Below are 17,820 nucleotides of genomic sequence, written 5' to 3'. Positions count from 1 at the left end.
AAATACACCTTTTAAATAATATAAAAATACCTTGAAAAGTAATTTGCAAATTATGTTGTTGCTACTATGCTTCAGTAAACAGGAAAGTGTAGAAATCACTGCATGTGACTAAAATAATTTTGTAGGTTGTAAGGTGAATGGATGAATGTAGAAGTTACTTTAATCAAATTTGCTACTTTAAATCATGTATTTGTTCATTTTTCAGCTTCAATGTGTAAGAAGTTTTTATAATTTTCATCTTTTCACTAAAATCATTGCAGCACAGACAGAAGGCGAGAGAAAAGATGTCACATATTAGACTGACTAAGCTTCCATGTCAGTAACTTTAAATCAACAAATAAATTAATGGAAGAGGAAAAAAAAAACACTTAAAATATTTGGACAAAATAAGTCTATATTTGGTTTTGGGGTTGTCTTCTTCCTAGATAAAGAACTAGGGTAAATTATATTACAAGTATATTGTAATTATCACATAAAAGTCATATAATGAAGAAATCTTAGATTTTAGAATTGGTTTATTGTATAAAGACCACCATGACTAAAGGCACTAGATTTCTTTCTATGTTTTGTTATGGATTTCCTCCTTCTTTCCCTACATACTTGGACTTTTAAAACTTAACTTCCTTTTGGAGACAATTACAACTTTCCTCAGATGTACCTCACAATTACTCTTATTCACTTGCTAATCTTGAAGGTGTAATTACACCTCTAGGTTGCATTTTTCTGTAAATGCTCAACTTTACAAATAGCAATTCTCAGACACTAATTTCAAAGAAGGAAATACTAAGTGATAGTTTTAATTTCACTGTACAGAGTACCAGACTCTCCTTTTTTTCCTTCTCTTTTTTAAAAATTAGGGTTAACTTAGAAGGTCAAAGTCTTTGGTGTTCTCACTTCTAGAGCAGCACAGAATGTAAGGTACTGGCCAGGTAAGCTGAACTCAGCTGGTTTATTTCGTTAACATAGCAGAAAGCAGAATATGTATACAATGAATTTTTACTTTTTGAATTCATTCCATATATCCCTCCAATCTGTGCATATATCCAGCAATTTTCTTTCTTCCACCCCTTAAAGAAAATCCTTGTCCCCATATTCTACACATCAGTTTCTCTTAATTTCTTCTCCCTAACTTTTCTTGTGTTTCTCCCCTCCTCCACTCTTCAGTGTTCCAAATCCCTCTTTCATATCCTCACTACTGATTACAGTATCTTTATCATCAGCAGTAAACAAACCAATCAAACGTGTCACAGAAACTCAAATAATAGCCCTCAAAAGAGGGCAACTCTTTTAACAATCTCTAGATGCTTTCAGTGGGATGGGATCAGACCATAATTATTATTCTCCTTTTTCAAAATAACTACCCTTCGACTCTTATTCCCAACAAGCTCAGGGAAAAGTTGTCTCCCTTCACAGTCAAGAAGGTGAGAAGAACACAGTTCTATCAAGAAACAAGGCAAAAAATAATGTTATTTTCAGAAATCAATTTATTAATTTATAAAAATTTTTAGAAAACATTTTTTAGTCAGAAAATCTCCTATGGTTTTAGCAAAAGCATTGTGATTTTATCTGCACAAACTAAAACAACTGCAGCTCTATTCTTAGTGCACAGCAACTTAGTTGTGATCTTCCTAACACATAAAATCTTTCACTTCCAGTCTGAGGTGGGAAAGCTGTCAGTCATATAGAAACACAGCAACAGGAGTTACTACTTTCCATTTGAAAGCATGCACATTAACTTTGAATTGTTGTTACAGTTAGGCGTTACATTCACTTATGCCCTTTTTTATTTTCCTTCTTAATTTTTTTCCTTCCCTGCGTTGCTCTTCTATCCTCTTTGCTCCTTTTCCGTTTCCACCCTCTCCACTGCATTTCATTACTCATGGGTAATTCTGCCAGTTTTGTCCCACCTAGCTGGTCTCTTCCTCTTGCTCTGATCAATGCCCATATAAAACAAGGTATTTCCAACACAAAACAAAATTGACAAGCGCAACAAGAAATCTGAGCTCTAGGATGCATGTAGTAGCAGTCACAGTGACAACTGGATTGTCCCATGAAATCTGAGACCCTCAGAAGGTGCTCCTTTAATTAAATAGAGTTAATTCAAATATGTCATGCCTTGCACTTTCTCTGAAGCTACTGGTGCATTATTTTCCTAAGAATGATGACCTAATTAAATAGATTTTGGCATAGACTCACAAAATCTGCACTTATTTCACTCACTCAGGGAAGACCTTTATAATTCTTTCATAACTGCTGGAGAAAAAATATTTCTTAATACCTTTTCAATGCATAATGAACATTAAACAGGAAATACCAGCTCAATGTGCCTTTATTATTTTTTAGATGTTGAAAAGGTGTAGACCAAGACAAGGATTTATTAATAGGATTTGGGTGCCTAATGGCCCTAGGCTTCTTTGAAAAACTCAAGCCAGAAGGGGAATGTTCTCAGCATGTTTGCACAACAAGCTGATGGAATCACTTCTTATATTTTAATCACAGTCTTCATACTAATGGCTGGCATAAGAGTCTCTAGACTGGTTTCCTAGTTCCCATTACTATTAATGTTCTCTTAGTTTTCCTTATTCTCATTAACTTTGTTAATCTTTCTCTGATCTCGACAGTTTTGATGTCTTGATTCATTCTTCACTCACAATGTTATAAAACTTTCAGGAAAAGCTTGATTAACTAATTGAAATGAAATAAAGGGGAACCACAACTTCTTCCTCTGACCACAATTTTAACCAAAGTAGTTGCTGCTGTGTTCCATGGTATGTGTCTTTTTTCAAGAGTACATGTGTGTGTGCTGGTTTTGGCTGGGATAGCGTTAATTTTCTTCATAGTAAACTAGTATGGGACTATGTTTTGGATATGTGCTGAAAACAGTTTTGATAACACAGGGATGTTTCAGTTACTGCTGAGCAGCGCTTACACAGAGTCAAGGCCTTTCTGCTTCTCACACCACCCCACCAGCAAGTTGGCTGGGGGTGCACAAGAAATTGGGAGGCGACACAGCTAGGACAGTTGACCCCAACTGGCCAATGGGGTATTCCATACCATATAACATCATGCTCAGCATATAAAGCTGGGGGAAGAAGAAAGAAGGGGTGGACGTTCAGAGTGATGGCGTTTGTCTTCCCAAGTAACCATTAGGCATGATGGAACGCTGGTTTCCTGGAGATGGCTGAACACCTGCCTGCCGATGGGAAGCAGTGAATTAATTCCTTGTTTTACTTTGCTTCCGTGCGCAGCTTTTGCTTTCCCTATTAAACTGTCTTCATCTCAACCCATGAGTTTTCTCACTTCTACCCTTCTGATTCTCTCCTCCATCCCCTCGGGGGGGAGTGAGCGAGCGGTTTTGTGGGGCTTAGTTGCCAGCTGGGGTTAAACCACAACAGTGTGTGTGCATGCACATTAACTTTCTTCAGAGAATGTCTACAAAATTGGTCTCCTGCACAACTGATGTGGAAAAATGTCATGTCTGAGATGGCTGGAAATCACTGGGAAACAAAAAAATGCAGGAAATACAAAAATTCCCAAACCTCACTGATTTGCAATAGCAGAAGACTGTTCAAAGCATTGTGCTATAGAAAAAAACTTCCTCTACTTTGCCCCTTTGATATCTCCCCTTTGATTCCTCCTCACTCCTTTTAACAAAGGGGCAAGAGGAGCCTGTAGCTAAACTACCCGGGAGGTTAGAACATGTCACTGAAGACTGAATGATACTGACTGATACAGTTTTGAAACACTCAGATTGAGAAACAAACACTGTTTCTAGGAGGTATTTTACCCCATCTTAAAAAAATAAGGATGAAAAAATAAGGAAAAGAAAAAGAGAGGCAAAGGGAAAAATGGAAAAGGGGGGGAAAGGGATAAAAACAGTAAAAAAGGGGGAAATAGGGGGAAAAAGGGGAAAGTAAAAAAAAAGAAAAAGGGAAAAAAGGAAAAAAGAAAAAAGGGTAAAAAAAAAAGAAAGAGAAGGAGAGAAGAAATAAAAGATTAAAAAAAAAAAAAGAAAAAAAAAAAAGAAAAAGCAAGCTGGGAACTGCCCTGTCACAGTCATAGTATTCAGAACCACAAGTGGATGGAGGTGTGCTAAGAAATGACGCGTGTTCCAAAGAGCAGTGAGAGTCTGAACATGCCTTTCTATAAAAGACCTTTGCTAAGGGTTTCCTAGAACTCATAGGGTGCCCAAACAAATCATTTATAGATATGATTTCAAAAGGTTAGAGCTTTGGTGCTCTGATTCAGTCAGATGGGGCTAGGTACCTATAGTTAAAGTACAACAGTATCCCTGTTGGGAATCATACAGCCTATGCCTGAGTCTCTCCTTTACCATCGTTTAAACTAGCCTTTGTCTTTCTATGTTCAAGCAACCTAGTCTTTCAGAAGCAGTAAGTCTCCATAAGTTGAAAACAAAATGAGTTGCGAATACTCAGTAATCTACAAAATGTGCTCAAACACTTATACGTCTCAATACAGGTTAAGGAGCCCATTTTGAAACATTGTCCAAATTATCAATCACTGGATACAGACAGATGATATAATTCTACAAATATCTTCCTTTTGCACACACACAGGAAAAACAATTTAAAAAAAACCAAACATGCAAACACAAAGCAATACAGGTGCTTAAATACAGGTTTCTAGTGCCAAGTATGTCTAAATTAGGGAGGGGAGACAGTGACGGACGCTTGACTATTCCAGTGAAACAGATACTATCGTGTAAGTCACAAAGCACTTGTACTGCTGCTCTTCCAGACCTGCAAAGGCAGAAGCTGATCCTTAACCAGAGACTTGCAGGACATCTTCTGTCCATTACCTTGCTTTCTGAGCTGGTAATTTGGAAAATCAAATTAGAAATCTTCTGTCTAAACCTGCTATTAATACTTTGTAATACTAGACTTTAACTTCAACCGAAATAAATACTATGTTTTAATATACTGAAAATAAATGTAATTATAAAATATTTGTAAATATGGCTATGTTGTAAACCACACCAAAATAAAGAGAATGTTGCACTTTATGTCAATAAATCCCCTGCTGCGAAAGCAGCGCGTGTGATTGTAAGGCTGGACTCACCTCCTGCTGTTTCTAGTGCCTTATGAGCTCCCTCAGTGTGGTGCTTTGGAAGCTACCTTTGGGAGCCATAATAATAACTGTACTGCAGGAACCAAATGTGGCAGCATTTACAGCTCCCTGAGGAGATGCTTTTGTACTCTGCCTGATACAGATACAAAAGAACAGTTCCCCTGATAGGGCATCTTTGGGAAATCTTCAGTTCAGATGGTATTTCACGTAACGAAAGGGAGATTTCTGGGTTTTGAATAGAAGAGGAAAGAAATTAGAAAGAAATTGGACTAGATAGGAAGGAAAAGTACACTGCTTGTAATTTTACTTCTCACATCAGGGTCACACACCTCCAGCAGCCTGCATGCAAGAGTTTTGGTGGTTCATTGCCTCCCAGAGGCACTTGTACCTTGGCACCCACCTTACCTCCCACACGGCTTTGGCTCAGCCTTCTCACCCTTGACTAAAAAGGAATTGGTATCTTCTCTGCATACCCAGTGCACATTTTTTAAAAAGCAACACCAAGGAAAAATATAACAACTACGGTTAACATTAGAATAAAATGCCAGAATATATTTCAAGAAAGGAAAAATTTCAGCTTTTCACAACAGACGGAGCATTTCTGCCAACTGGATAAATGCCTCCTTGGAATTACCTGACTTCTGACATCTGTATGGAGAGACTGCATGAAAAAAGCAGTTATTTACCTTCTTGCATGTCAGTGAGAATAATAGTTTTTAATGCAATATCTGTTGCTCTTGCTAATGGTCCATTTCCATATGATTGTTTTATTGCACAAATGACAAAATAAAATTACATAGTACTGTATTTAAGAGCAAGACAAGCCATGTGGTTTCTAAAACCAGAACTTTTTTTATGTGGAAAGAATGACAGAATAGGTGACTCTTATGGGACAGTTTCAAAGGAACAGAATTCCCAGTAAAGAATTTTCTTTTTCTTTTAAAGATACTAAACTAAACACAAAAAAAATTAAGACAGAGAAAACACTTAAAAAATCAGTTCAAATCATGCTGCTAAATAAATAAAAAATAAAAATTCTTCTGTCCTATAAAAGTCATTCCAGGTTTGGGATTTCAAGAGGAAATCTTATTAAAATATATCTGAAAATATCTCAAGTACTCCCACAGACTCCACAGGATATTCTAGGCCCCAAATGAGAGACAAGGATGATGACTTTAGAAAAAGCATTGTGTAGTGTAATGGTGCCCTCACTCCTTAGCCTATATTATCATTCATTTCTTCTTCTAAATGTATATAATTACATTTTAAGATGTTCCTTAGAAGAAGCTTAGTGTAATTGCTATGATCTTGCTTAATAATGCCTTGAGAAACAAAACAACAAATCCAAATAAAACATCTCTCCTTAAAGTATAAGTCAAAGGCTATCCACATGGAAGACTGAAAAATAATCAGATTTTGCATTCCATCCTTTCAACAATACAACTGCACTTTCAAATATGCTTTGTTGTTTTCTTTTAATTCACGAAAATTAATCTTATAGATGTAGATGCCAGATTTGCATTAATTAAAACTCGACTGTAGAAGCCAGGCTTAATTGCAATCAAATTTGCTTAATTATGCATGGCGAGAGATTCCCAAATGAGAAAGGTTTTAGTAAGGATTTTTGTTTTTTATACTGACAAAATAAATTGAAATTGTCATTTTTTGTGTTTTATGTAACACTTGTAAATAATTTGTGGAGCACCTTAAGTCTTCTATGTAAAGCAATGTTATTGCTTAAGTAATTATAACAATCTGCATTTTTCATTGTTAATTGTGGGTGTCAGCCTCATTAATTTTAATTTACAGCCTGTAATGAAATTAAGAAAATTTTGTGCTGATCTGCTGAAACTTGTCTTATAGAAAGTTACTTAATAAAACTGAAGTTCAGAAAAGTAAGGAATTTATTCGTGCATTGTCAAGACAAGTAACAAATGTTCATTTTTCTCACAAGTTTTGCTTCTAATTTTAAATCAATATCTAGTAAAACAATTTGTGTCAGAAAGTTTGAGAAAGTTCAATCTGCAAATTTTTCACTTCAAAGAGTAATTACATAGAATGTAGACATAATATATAGTTTTATTGCCAACAGATAATATGTCACTGCACTCAAAAAATTTGTTGTAACTCTATTCTATTTTTCATACACTTTTATTCTTTCTGTGTGTTGCTTGATTAGTCAGACGACTTAACTCACTGTACACTGTGAACATTTTAAAAGGCAAATATTAATAACTTTGGAAATCATAAAATAGCACATCATGAACTGTATCTGAAATGTGTAAACACAATTGTGCAAATGGAAGTAAGCAGCTGAATATGTTTCCATAAACCACAAGAAACAAAACAAAACAAAACATGAGTTTTATGAGTTGAAAGTGTAATGTCTTATAAGCTGCTGCTGTCAGATCCAGAGAAGGATGTGCTATGCTGCAACTCTGATCTTTCCAATGCATGTGGACATGAGCATGACTGCAGCTGAGGCCCTACTTTGGCAAGACCCTTACACAAAAACTCTTCTCTAAGCATGGAATGTCTTACCGAAGTCAACAGGACTGAAAATCATGTTCAAACATGCACTTCTTCTTGCATTAAGATGTATTAAATTTTTTAAAAGACTAAAAATGTTACTTTTAGATTTGTTTATTACTGTATTTGATGATGACGGTCATACTTAGCTCAGTTAGATCTTCATCCCTGTGTTTAGCAGAGAGTTTTAGGTTTAAACCTAAGAAGATGAAAGGTTTAAACTGTCCTAGAGAAGGTAAGAAACTTTATCATTGTTCATGGAGGGCACTCAAAGTTGGTCAAATCTTGTTGCTACTTGTTTTCAGGGAAAGCTCCACATTCAAGATACATAAAAAGAATTCTAGGTCTGCAAATCCCATTAGTTTCCTGTGATCAGGAATTACTTTACAAAGCAAGGTCCACTTTCCTATTTAAACAAATACTCTTCTGTCTCATAAGGATAGTATTAGAGAATACAACATCCTCACTGTTCATTTTAAAGTGTTAAAATAGAAATTATTTTGTGACAAATATCACAGTTTAGCTAATGAATACGAGATTATAATGTAGTATTAATAACATTTTTTTCTCTAAATAATCTAATACATTTTCCATCTCAATTAAGTGGTTTTGAATATTGGAATTATTATAACTTTTTAAAGTTAACATTTTGAAGATTTGAAAGTATATTAGAAATGTAATGAAGTGGTCACACAAAATACAATATATTTACACAGTATGAAATTCAGGATAACTGAAGAAGTCTGTAGAAAACACAAACAGAAAGAAAATTCCAGTGTGATAAAAGTTTCCAGTTCACTCTCTCTGGAAGCTTTCAGTAAACTAAACTATCAAAACCCCAAAGTCAATACTATAATTCTAAATTCTATAAAACTGCATGCTTTATTTCTGTATTATTTTATCTTTTTGATTATATTTGAAAGATAAATTCTAAACATATTGCAGGTTTGTTTTTTTAAAGTTCAAATACAATAGAAAAAATATGTTTCATTCTTTGTTGTTTGGCACCTAAAATTGTGTGGTTCTCATTCACTTTCTTCCAAAATGCACTCACCTATTTCACTCAATAAAAAAGTATCTCACAGGACGAATTCCTTTTTCTTTCTTCATTGCCAAAATGTTTTTTCTGTACAGTTCTGAAACTTACATAAACTGTAATGTTCTTAAAATTAAGCATAATAACATAGCCAAAAACCACTGCTCACATTGTCTATAGCCCCTTTATTTAGAGTTTCTTTTTAATATACTCAGTCTCTTGCTTTTCAAACCTCAGCCCTTCAAACTCTATCCTTCCCTTCCTCTGTTCTGCTGAGTTTGCACCATTGCCCCAGCTATGCAAGAAAACAGAAAGATATGGCTTAATTAGGCTGCATCTTTATTAATTTAATTTATCTGGGGACTATCCAGCAGCAATTTCTACAACACAGGTCATAAATTTTTCATTAATTATTTTCATTTGTAGGAGGGCTGCCATTATCTTTCATTCCTTCTGGTAGCAGGTCCTTGACCCTCAGTGCGTGATCCACCACCATCTTTAAATGATGGTTAGGAAGGACAGGTTCTCTTCTTGTTGCACTAGACTTTGAGACCTGCTTCCAGTACCCACCTCCTTTTGAGAAGGCTTTTGGTTTTTTCCTTTTCTAATGCTGGTTTACCAAGGAAGCAGATCCTCTATGGTAGTTCAAGTCTCTGAGATGGATTTTACTTTCTTGGAGAGGCAGATAACAGGAGGACTAGGCCAAACAGTCTAGGTTATATCCTCTCCACAGATTAACAAGGTCAGTTAGTTGACCTGAGCTCCATTGACCTGCCAAGATATCCACAGAGCTTTCTTCCACCTGGATGCTTGACTCCCAAAACCTGTGAAGGAAGGTGATGTTTAAAAGAGTTAGAACTCTTTTTCCTAGGTAGTCTGCTAAAACAAACAAGGATCCAATTTTTGCATTGTAGACCTCATCTCAGAACCTCTGCTTTGCTCATCTTAATATTCCCAGAGCTCTTTCCTTTTTACATATTTACTGGAAACTATCCATTATGGAATTGCTGTCTTGCCTTTTAATTGGTGTTGAGAGGCATTTATTGTTATGATGCTGCACACACTTGCACAATGCTTTGGATGAAAAAGCATTATATGATACCATAAAATGTAATGTAAAAAATGTGAAGGAACAGAAATGGCAATGGGCAAGTTGTGGGGAGAGGCTGTTATTTTTCTAGTATACAGACACATTTCTCAAATATATAACTTATATAATAAATATATAAAAGTATAAAACCAATAACATTATAATGCATATAATACTGTGTATAATATTATACAAGGTATACAAAATATAAACATGTTTTTTTATATACTTGCTTTTAAGAATTTGCAATCTGAACATGTGGAAGCTAGCAGGGGAGGGGAAGAAATAATAAACCCATGACTGGGAAGATGTGAGAAGAACACCTGAGCTTGTGTTCTGCTGTTACTTTTCCTGTATATAGCTTGCTACTCTAACTGAACATGAAAATGGAAAGCATAATCTTGTCAAACAGATGAGTCCCAGAACATACTGCATGATCTAGCATATGTTTGATCCACCACAACTGTACAGGTGAAAGATAAAAACACTGAAGCATAGAACTATTTTCATATATCAGAGAGAAAATATTTTAAAATCCAGAGGCCATACTTACTTTACTACTGCAAATAGGGTTTTTTTTGTGTTTTTTTTATTTTTTATTTTTTCATATTGGCCTGTAGCGAAACCATTTTCAGTGTGCTTTTCAATATGAGCTACAAATGTGTAGCAGAGACTTCCTAGGATTTGCCAGAGATCATAGATGATGTCCAAAGCAGATTCCCAGTCTTGTGTTTGAACTAAGTGTTGGTGGTTATAATGGATGATGGTCTTTTCAGTGTGTAATAAAACTAAGAATGTAATTAATCTGATGTTATAAAATGTACAGAATTAAAACCAGGCAGTAATAATCTAGGCTTCTAATATCCAGCAGCTAAGCAGATTTTCCTTAAATGGATAGCAACTGGTACTTATGCACCTCAGTGGTCTACTGAATTTTGACATTGCTTCTCAGGGATGTATACAGAACAATACCGATAGGAGGAAAAATACCCTTAGGAAGTCAGTTCCAATCTTCACGCAGATATTTTTGCAGTGTTACATATGACTTTTTATATTGTCTTCTGGTGATAAATGTTATTTCTTCTCAGAGCAAGAATAACAGTGAAGTACAAAATAAGCTGGGTTCTTTAAAAGGCTGAAAAATATTACATGTTCTAAGGATCTGTACAGATCTAAGTCTTCTGATCACAAACATTGCCTGCTACTCTCCAGTGTTCTAGTGAGCTGCCAAAATGTAGAGGATGAGGTTTTTCCTATAGGAAGGGTATAGTAATAACAGTAAAAACAAAGCACATTTTGTCATTTTTAAATGGTGGGGCATTTAAAATGACATTGAATATAATTTTAAATTTTAAAGCCAGGGTGGGTACAGGGTGGGGGGAAACCAGGATGGTTGCCAGCAGCTTCTGGCCTGCTTGGGCTGGGTCCTCCCACAGGCACCACCTCAGCCTTCCACTTCTGCCATCCTCCCAGTGGCACAGTTTTTCTTCGGAGCTCGGTCTCTCACACTTTTTCTCCTTTGTGGCTTTCCACCCTACCACTGTCCTTTCTTCATTCTCCTGCACCTCTCTCTGTTTCCCTGAGCAAGACCAGGGCAGGTTTAGCCCCTCATTTCTGACACAGCCAAACTCCATTTTGCCTTGCTGCCTGAGACAAATCACATCAGCTCTGCGTAGAGGGGCTGTATTTAATCTCTTACGAAACAGATAATCTTTAATCTTTCTAAGTACGTCCAGATACCTAACAATGTTTATGTTCTGCTGAGGCACACATGTCAGTAGTATGCATAACAAATGACAAAAGAGTATTTTTGAAACCCTGGGTATAAGGTTCTCCTTACATTTGGACAGGTACCAACATGGGGAAAAAAATCATTCTTTGTTAATAATTGTGACAATTTCATATAACCTGTATGAACCAGCATAGCAGAGTACCGATTTGTCCTGGACATGTAAATAAAGGTGTCAACAACTTAAACACTTAAACATATTTTACTGTTCTTTTTCTTTCTATTCTCAAGGCAGGAGGACATTAATGACTATGAAAAGTGAATGAATAACAGAAAAAAGAAAGAATAAAAAAGAAAGAGGAAAAGAAAATGAAAGGGAAAGAACAAAAATTAAAAACAAAGAAAAGATAAAGAAAGAGAAGAAGAAAAAAAATCTTGTTTGGAAAGGAAGGACTTTGGCATTCTTATTTAATTATCAGTGGATACACAGGATAGAGTAAAGAGATCTATTTCAAAACTGTGACTTAATGACAAGTTGATGTGTAATACTTTGCCTGAAGACCCAGACAACATCGTTAAGAGAGAGACAAGTAAATTGTAGGTAAGAAATAAAAATAAATGTTTCCACACCTCTGACATAACTGTAAAAGTTAAAAGGCTACTGATAAATTGGAGACAAATGACTATTGTTCTGGCAAAATAAGGAATCTTAATTCATTTTTGGATAACAATATTGCCAACTCTTGCACTTTTATTATTAGCCTCATGATATTTGATGCTTTTCTTAAAGACCTAGCTCCTAGATTTATACTAATTAGGAGGCTATTAACTTTCATAAAAAATACCATGTTTCCAGTCCTGATAGCTAAGCAGAAAAAAATTAGAGCATTTCCTAAAAGTGTGAAAGATAGAAGTCAAACAAGGAGAACCCCAAACAGGTTATTAAAAAAACCACCCAAACCTATGAATTCTGGAAGACTTAGTCATGATTTCTGAATATTTGGCAACACTATATTAACTATAATTAAGTTAGAGATTTATAAGGTAATAAAAACAGCAAAGCTGATAAGAAGCTTCTGCACTGGAAAAGCAGAACATGCTGAAAATCAGCCAAAAGAAGGTGAAATTCCAAAAGATTTCAGTTTGCAATGGAAACTTTTACTTTTTTATTGCTTTCAACAAATGATTCTGCATAGTTTTCCATCAAAAAAAAAAAAATCTGACTACTTTTAAAAACTAGTTTTCAGAACCTGACTTGTTCCATTGGCAACAAACCCAACCTACTATCATAATTTTCACCTCTTAGGGATCCATGAATGTTGTTGAATTCCTTCTATCACCATTTTAATCTTCTCAGACTTCAGTGATTTGACATTGTTCAGGCGGCATAAGACCATACTTCTAGTAAGATGACTTGAGTAGACAACTCTAGTTAATTTTTTTCTGTTAGTTTCACAGTTTTTAGGAAAACCGTGCAATTTAGGAATCACACTCAGCTAGTAGCCAAAACCCGATCATTTACCTTGACCTCAAACACTGTCTGATAAGAGACAATCACTGAAATAATGTGCCATATGAACCAACTCTACTTCCTGCAACACAGTCCATCCCAGCAGGAGGATGGACGTGTGAATGGTTATTCAAATGCTGTGCAAGTTATGGAGAAGTCCATCCCCATTGCTTTGACAAAGGAATACAAGCCCTGGAAGCAGACTATATTAAGTCCAATGATAAATTAAGTAAAGAATATAACCTCAATAGTGTGTGCAGCTCTACCATTTCCAAGAAATAAGAACTATGACCAGGTACCTTTTTAACCTGAAAAAAAACCAAGGAGATTCACAGGTTCCTACCTGTCAAATGGATATTTTTTGTGTTGCTACTCCTCCTGCAATTTTTTGAGGAAAAATAATTTCTCTCTCTCTATAAATTTTCCATTTATACTAACCATATGCCACTGCAACACCATCTGAGTGTCCAGATCTTAATTACCAGCTTAATTACTCCACAGCCTGGATTCACTGGCCACATCCACTTTTGCTGTAGTGACACCGTAGCTGTTACTTAAACACCTGACTTGTTGGATATGATGGGCACAGTGTAAATCTTTCAGGTCTACTTGTCTCCCAGTGCCTGAAAGCCCTATCAGTTTTGAACCTGGCAAATATGGTAATTCCAGGACCAGAAACTCCAGCCTGTCCAAAAATGTCATCATCATCAAATTTGAGCAGCCTAGTCAGAACTCCAGTGCCATAGTCTGTTGCAGTAATGCTATCAACAGAGTATTACTGAGAAGAAACCCTAAATCCCAAATATGAGTCATATATTCTATATAGAGCAATCTGTATATTCTAGCTGGGTCTGTAAAATTCAGCTCCAGTACAATAGTGGCTGGAGAAACTGTACCAATTGTTAGACGAACTTTGGTTCTTGCCCCATGTAGCTCCTGCATCCTGCTCTGGCCTCACACTTTAGGTATCATTTAAGATCTAGCTCTCCTTGCACTTTTCCCCAACTACCGATTCCCTGCAGTGTCTTGTCTACATGTCCATGATTCTGTGGCAGACCAAGAATATCTGCAGCTGCCTTGGATGATACCAAGTTCCTTCTCATCTTCCAAGGAGAGATAATTTTTGGTACTTCTGCTGGCCACGCATTGTCCTTAGTTCTGTGTCATTCTGTCCCAGACTCCCTCCCTGATCCCTACATTCAGGAATAAAGAGAGAGGAAGAACTCTGCATTTTCCATGTTCCCTCTCTGGAGAGAGAGAACATCTTTTCAGAATCATTACATCCCTATCCATCAGTTTCTCATTTGACCTACCTGCAAATATACTGTTTGGATATTGCTGTTCAGTCCTAATTGCTGCTCTGGAGTCAAACAGTCTTCCCTGAGGTGAACAAAGCATCATAAGCTCTCCTGTTTCTTTCTCCCTTTGATCAGTGTTTTCTTACCCAAGGCCCCACAAGGGGAAAGGCTAAAGTGGCCAATCTAGAACAAGTTTGCTCTATCTCTCTCATGGGAGACAGAGCCTTAGCACAAAATGGCAACTTTGGAAGGGATCAAGTACTAAAACTGTGCCAGGTGGAGAAGGTTCCCTGAGTCCTTCAACCTCATTTTTAAAATGCAAGATTTTCAGAATCATCCTTTTCATCTATTTTCATCTATTAGAAATACAAAATGTATACTAAATTTCTTGGTATTTATTTTAAAAGAAGTTAGAATAATAAGTGCAGGAATTGGCTAAATTGTCTAAGAAGTTATATATATTTCAGCACTACTGAAGAAACAAGATGATAAAGCTCCTCTTCCAAGCTATTTTATGAAAAAATACATTTGTTGTTTTGGAACTGAAACTTCTTCACAGAAATTTTTGGAGCCATCCTTCAAATTATTTGACTGACTGAATAGCTTAATAGCAAATCACAGTATATCCTTACCAATTACAGCACTTCCTGAGAACTGGAAAGTCATTAACATGATTCTTATTTTTTTTAAAAGGATTTGGGGGCCGTCTTGAGAATTACAATTTGTTACAATAACTGAAAATCAAATAGACAAAAAATAGTGCAACGTTTGGGGAATCATAATATATATGGCAAGGGAAAAAACAACAAGCTTTCTGTAACAGAAAATTGTGCCTCTCTAATGTGTTGGAAGGTTCTGAAAATATTAATAAGACAGTAGATGAACGTGACCCAGTGGACATAATTTACTTGGATTTCAAAAAGCTTTAGAAAAGGTCCCTCATAAAAGAATATTAAAGATAATAAATAACAATGAAGTAAGGGGCAAAGGCTTGTCATGGATTAAAAAGTGATTAAATGATAGGAAATAAATAGTTATAACCTCAAAGAAGAGATATATTAATAATGGAATGTCTCAGGGGTCAGTACTACGACTAAGTTGTTTAATATATTTTTTTAATATTTTGGAGCAAGTGAACTGCAGGATGGCAGAGTTTGCTGATGACACTGTGCTATTGAACAAGTAACCACTTGCATAACATCTTACTCATTATGGTAGTCTAAAAAACAACCTGTACTGCTCTGAGTATCACCAACAACAGAAATCCCAGTGAATACCAGTAAAGAACTTTAGCAATGTACAGGGAGTGAGGGAAGAGTTACAAATTTGTTTGTATGTCAACTATTCAGCTTTATCTCAAGATTCACACAGTGAATGGTTACATTCTGGTAAACCTGAGATAGGAACTGGGATAGAGAAAAGTACCCACTTGGCCTCCATCGTGAGATGTTTGAAAGACACGCCTTCGGTACACTATCTTCAGTAAAACCTGAAGTTTTCCTGCATGGTTGAAGAAAGCTGAAATCATACCTATAGCACTCAACAATCACATGTTAATCCTAATGTACAGAAACTGTACATTATTCCTTTCTCAAATTATGGCTAGCTTTCAATGGTTATTAGCAATAGCATCATGGGCAGTCTCATGAAATAGCTTTTCCTTGCAAAATACAAATCAAACAAAAGCACTTCACCAGAACTAAAAATTCTGGTTCAGATTTTCACTGTTCATAAAATTCTGCTCATCCCCATCAGTAAGGATCAAGTATCCCAAGTCTTAACCCCCAGGTTTTCATATCCCCAGAGAACTGTGCTGTTCGACGCATCTGAGAGTTGGCTGGAAAACTGTTATTGTAGTGGGATCTTCAAAAAAGGCAGTCCTGCTTTCAGCCTCAAGAACAAATTACCCTATTCATTACTAGCTGTAGCTTCCTATCAAAAATGAGAATTACATAAGAGTTCTCTGTGCTAAGGACCAAAAAAATTATCTTCCTGTAACAGCATTTTTTTCCAATTCTAATTCTCCTTCTTCCCCAAACATAAAAAATCAGACCTTTTCTATCTAACCATATCTTATGTCCCAGGACAAGATCGTCTCCCAGAGGACACCATCTCTGAAAAAGAAAGGTCAGGAATCATCGGTAGTAAATGTGAAGTGCATTACAGTCATTCCAGATACATTCTATCTAGAATGGAATAAAAAGTTTGTGCCACGGAAAAGGAAAATTTATTTTCCACAGTCTCTCCCTAGAATGGGAAGGAGTAACAATAACCACTCACAGAAAAACCTCTGGCCAAACACAGTCCCAGCCCTTCATACAAATGATATCCCTTCAGAATCCAGTTTGCTTCATTCCCAAGCACAGATATGAAGCTTTATACACAACTTTACCTCTTATTGCTACCCTTGCAGAAAAAAATGTTCTGATATTAGGTGGCTGAAGGAACAAGAGGAGATTATGTAGTCGGACCAAAGAACCTGCTGCTGTTGAAGTGGAGTGTTAATCAACGGAGGTTTTTTAGAGGCCAGTGCAAGCATTTGGACTAACGCAGTTTTTATCTCATGCAAAACAAAATAATGGTAAATAAGCCTCATCATTTAGGACACTAAATGATTACTACCAAAGTTGCAAAGGTTTTGTTCTATTCGTGTTAAATCTGCAGAATTATCTGATTGTTTTAGGGAATATCCTGAAGTATTTGGCAGTGACTTCATTTGTAAGACCACTAACTTTGAAAGGCCAGCCATTTAAACCATTATATAGTTCTCTGTTATCCCAAATATCATGAGAGAAATTCAGTCCATGCACAGGTTGATACAACTTGCAGCAACTTAGCTGGTATTTATAGCCACTTAAGAAGGGACTTGACTTTGGCTCATGTGTTTTACACATCTGATGAAATGTATAGTTTTAAATGCATTAAGTTTAATCAAGCAATTGATTTCCGAATTTGCAAAAAATAAATTAAGGGATCTTAATGTCAGTCTTTATTTTTATTTTTAATAAGACATTAGATATAAATTCTAGTTCATTGTCAGCTGGTCGAAAATTACAGTATGTTGCAGTATAATCACAAACAAATATTATAATTACAAATACCAAGGGAAATTTAGGCTATAAGGCAAAATGAAAAAAGAATTTGACTGTGGAAAATTAAATTAATAAAACATTAAAGTACTAAAAAAGAAACCTACTGCCTATTATAACTAAATTGTTTGCATAGCTAAAATAAAGAAACAATCTCTGTGTTTGCGTTTAAGAATGTTATATGGCAATCAGAGCAGGTAAAGGAGAGAAACAGGGCAGTTGAGGTTACAGTCTCCTATCTGTTTCTCCTACATATTTGTGCACTGAAATTAATTTAATCCTTAACATTTTTATTTAAGGCAATGAAATTAGGGATTTATCTACCTTACCTTTAGTTTCTAAGAGACAACATAGTGCTAGGTTACCAATATAGCCATGATATGCCATGTCATGGCATATGCTGGGAACTCTTTTTATGTAGAAGTCAATGGGAGCAGAATTAGGCCAATGC

Source organism: Calonectris borealis, chromosome 1, assembly GCF_964195595.1.
Source record: "Calonectris borealis chromosome 1, bCalBor7.hap1.2, whole genome shotgun sequence".
Classification (NCBI taxonomy): Eukaryota; Metazoa; Chordata; class Aves; order Procellariiformes; family Procellariidae; genus Calonectris; species Calonectris borealis.
The sequence above is the reverse complement of the archived record's forward strand: the minus strand, read 5'-3'. Positions refer to the sequence as shown.